Raw genomic sequence first — 4,732 nt, forward strand, 5'->3', positions numbered from 1 at the left:
GCAATTGGTGACTTTATATAAGTTATATGAATAATTATTATTTGGATTATGTATAATGTGTTCATTTTGTATTATGCGTGCTTGGTTGATGGTGTTGCTAGCCATACTGGGCATTTTGTTTTTGAGCATAAGAGTCGTTTTCAAGTAGTGTTTGGTTGACGTATTAATCAATATGAAAAGTCCTTGTGTTCTCTTTCTTGCGTACCTCAACTTATTTGGGAGGCTTAAAAGAAAATCAAGAAGAAACTATCATATATTACTGCAACAATTGTTTGTATTTATTTTTGAGCATGAAGAAGAAAAAAAAATTCTGTAAGAAACTATCATGTATTATTACTGCAACAATTCTGTAAGCATCAAGAAGAAAAAAAAAACAACAAAGACAACAAATCACAATAGTCACTAGTCTAAATGCGCCTGTTGTGCTGTTCCAAAAATCCAAAATTTTTTCAATCAATTACATCCGTTTACAAAATGTTTTCTCCTAATATTAACATCAGATGCCTTCAACTATTCTATACTCTCTCAACCCAACTCGGGAATTCAATGTTTCATCACAATGATAGCTGCATGATCAATTCCATGGTAGTGCAATGATGAGTTGGTAATTTATATACAGCTAAAACCTGGTAGTGCAATAATCTTTGTAAGGATTAATTACAACAACTATGATAGCTGCATGATCAATTCCATGCTTTTCCACCTTCATGGTCAACTCTTATGTTGAGTTAGTGTGGCCTTGATTTTTGCAGCCCCTCCATAAATATTAAGTATCCAATTAGGATTCCGATAGAGCGTAAAATTAATCAGATATGTGGATTCAACGTAAAATTTGGTTAAATGTACCTTAGGTTCTAGAGAGTGAACTCTCTCTTGAAACACAGTTCTCCAAGGTTTTTTCTGAATTCTTGCACTGCTGTCAGACTAGCTAGCTCACCGACAACATCTGGAACCCTGGCAACATCATTTTAAGTTTTCGTAGGTCATACAATGATATTGCGACTTCACATTTACGTACACACAGAATTAAAGTAATTTATGAGAAATGAATAATTTTATGAGAAATGAATCTGGGCAGTTGCTTGAATATGGGGTTTCCAGTATATAGTACTAGACTACTGCTGCAGCAGTGAGGGCCAACCAAGGAGAAAAAACACGACTAGAAACTAGCAGGGACTATTGACGACTCTTGACCTGATGCTACGAAATTGCTGGAAGTTATGAGGATTGCACAACAATAAGTGATTGCTCTAAAACGTATATAAACAAAACCCAGTACCCAAACCTCTTTACAATCTAATAATCTAAAACCACAATCTAATTTCAGGGACATGACAATCAATTCTTTGAGGCATTTTATCAAACAGGGATTGATCAATACAGTTATTTATTTATTTTTGTTTCTTTTTGACATATGAGAGCAAATTTGATTAGAAGGAATCGCAAAACATGATAGAAAAAAATACAAAACCTGCATTAATCAAATTGAACCATTAGTTTCATGACAATAACAACATGGGTATATAAATCCAAAACCTAATTCTCTACAAACATAAAATTCTCAAAATCACCCATTCACTTAAACTTAGGATACAAAACCCATTTATGATTTATCACTTTTCACAACAAAGAAATCAGCAAGGATATTGGTTAACAATCCCATACCTTTAATTTCCTTAGATTGAGTTGGTTTTCTCCTTAGATTTGGTTCGTTTTCCGTGCAACTGTAAGTGAATGAATCAAACTTTGAAGTTTCAGATGTCGTTTGAGGCTTTGTGATGTTAGTATAATTTGGATTTCTTCTGTATATATCGTGGAAGAACTTAAAGCAGGAGTTTTGTGGTAGATGAACTCAGAAACATACTTTGATTTTCTAATTGTTCATCTCGGTTTTTTTTCTTTTATGTTAATAGTGAAAAAAATAGATGAACAATACTGTAGGAATTAGAAGTATGTTTCATTTAGGAAAATGCCATTACTAGGTACACAATATCAAAATTTTTTCCAGATCTAGTCCATAATTAATTATTACGAATTTTAATAATGACAACACTGTTCTTTTGGATATATATAAGAGGAAAATCATAATAAATTTTCATTTTCAGATTTTATCTCTCTTTCCTCAAGTGGTTTCTATTCAGATTTCAAACAAGATTTCTCCTTCAAAAGTAAATTCTCAAAGTTAATAACAACGTCGACTACTCTTATTCTTGAGCTTTCAGTGCATATCGATGAAGAGACTTAATGAAAATCGTCAAGAACAACCAGAAATGAGGATATAATCATCAAATCCTGATGGGAAAGGTAAGTTTAACATATCATAATCGTTTCATTTCATTTGAACTACTGATTTGTTGATTTCCAAGTCGATGTCCGAAAATAATATTTTTAATTTATTTTTGAAAACCTAATTATCTGATTTCATATAGAAATCGTCATTCAAAACATGATCAGAATATAGATCTAAATCTATTTCATCTTGATCTCTCTTTTAAGATTGAAAATTTTCGAAAAATTTTGTCAACAAAATTTCTAGGGTTTCGAATCAAAGTTCGATCTAACTTTTAATATGTATTTCTGATCGATAATTCGAGTTCATTGATGAACTCAGAGCTTCTTAATCTTTGTGACCCCTCAAATGATATTTGAGTTTCTTATACTTTCAAATTCCGATCTAGTTTGAACTCATAAATGTTTTTCATCTGTTTTTCTTAATCATTTAAGAAATATTTAGTTGATTATATGAGATATGAAACGAGTATTATGTGTTAAATAACTGCATACAAGGTACTGATATGGTAATACAATTCAAGGAGTCAAACATCCTACCTGTGATAATTCTACAGATTATTGTCAGGTTAAGATTTAAGAGTTTTTTTTTTTTGTTACATAACTATCTTCTACGACTTAGTTCAAAGAAAGATCTGAATGCTGAAGAAAACATGAGTTACATCAATTTTAGCATCATTCATAGATCCTTCAAGTTCATGAGTTATAATTGTCTTAAGAAAAATTCCTATAATAAAGAAAGGACGCCGTTAAATGGATGTGTAACTTCTAGTTACACATCATAATTGAATCTGTAAAAGTTTGAGCAAACCTGATATGATGCATAGCTCAATTTATTATTTTGCGTATATATGCCTGAACTAGTTGCAACATGGATATTAAACTTTATATCAGTTTGTTTTTGCTCTAAAACCTAATGTTTGTTGCACCTTTTAATTTTGTTGAGTTGATTTCTTCTTTTTAACTTTCGACATTGAATTGCGGTAGTTTGCTGCTTACTAGTAGTTGTTTCTTGCTTATTGATTTTTGCAGGTTAGTTGTCGTGTGCTTGATGCTGCTGCGCGCACTAGTTGCAACATGGGTATTAAACTTTATATCAATTTATTTTTTTCTCTAAAACCTAATGTTTGTTGCACCTTTTAATTTTGTTGAGTTGATTTCTTTTTTTTAACTTTCCACATTGAATGGCGTTAGTTTGCTGCTTACTAGTAGTTGTTTCTTGCTTATTGATTTTTACAGGTTAGTTATCGTGTGCTTGCTGCTGCGCACACAAGCCAAATTTCATTTGTAATTGTTGGATACACAAGCTAAATTGCATGTGTAACTTTTGGATACATTCAGAGTAATTGCTTAGATATGAGTGGAGATATGATGGTGACTGAGACGTATATGCAGGCTAGCATTCGATGTGAATGTCTATGTTACTGTTAGTGATAGATGGAGATGTGGTTGTGTTATTGTGAATTGGAAGTCATGTTGCAGGCAAGGAGGAGAAAGCTATAGCTGAGTTTTTGAGTTAATAATTATTGTTGATTGAATGGATGCCTGAACCTAAAATGATACATGAAGTACTGCAGCTAAGCCTTTTCTTTCCCTCATACTTCAGATTTAGGTTTGATATATGTAACTCTTAGTTGTTCAGGTTTAGGTTTAAGTTCTCATACTTCAGTTAAGATTTTTTGTTGTTAATTTGTTGTACAGAACGGGATATGATTACAAATCCGTCAAGAGGTGGACTACCTAAAGGAAGATTGGATACGGTCTTATTGAGTGTGACAAAGTATACTGTTTTCCTCACTTCTCTCTGAATACTATTTTGGTTATTGATGTTCTATGTCACATGATTTGTAAGTGTAATGACTTATTAATTCTATACAAATATTTCTCCCCATACAACAAAAAATACACTGGTGCTTAGCAGTGATCAATTAGAAGGAAGAAAAGCTCCAATATCTTGATTCTCTTAAAGGCGTCAATATTGATGTCTTAGGAAATCTGGTATGTTTGGCAGCAATTGTGGAATTTTTCTCTTCTTTTATAATGTGGGGCACATCTGGGATAAGAAGTAGTTCAGTCATTTTTATTATATTTTAACAGAATTCTATTCAATTACACATTCAGACTTAGATAATTTGATGAAATTATGATGCAATTAGACTTAGCGTCTGTAACTCTTAGTTACACTAGGAAAATGCATGTGTAACTACCAATTATACTAGGAAGAAACATGTGTAACTACCAATTACACTAGAAAAATTCACAACCTACAACATGTGTAACTCTTAGTTACACTAGTTATAGGCTTGGTTATTTTCTTGATTTTCTATTTGGTATTTATTGAATTTTATTACATTATTTTTTATGTGAAATATTGTTCAGAAAACAATAACATCATATAGCCTTTCCAGTTTAATTATGTATCTGTTAAAGAAAACTTTGTTGT

At 31.7% G+C, this 4,732-nt stretch overlaps 1 long non-coding RNA gene across 1 annotated transcript; it reads right to left on the bottom strand.

Annotated features, from left to right (window-relative positions):
- Positions 1-403: 403 nt before the first annotated feature.
- LOC113332356 lies at positions 404-1,919 on the bottom strand. The gene is made up of 2 exons (XR_003351455.1): positions 1,666-1,919; positions 404-954 (listed from the first exon to the last, which is right to left on the bottom strand). It is a non-coding gene; the product is annotated as an uncharacterized LOC113332356 (long non-coding RNA).
- Between the last annotated feature and the right edge of the window lie 2,813 nt (positions 1,920-4,732).

Source organism: Papaver somniferum, chromosome 1, assembly GCF_003573695.1.
Source record: "Papaver somniferum cultivar HN1 chromosome 1, ASM357369v1, whole genome shotgun sequence".
Taxonomy (NCBI): Eukaryota; Viridiplantae; Streptophyta; class Magnoliopsida; order Ranunculales; family Papaveraceae; genus Papaver; species Papaver somniferum.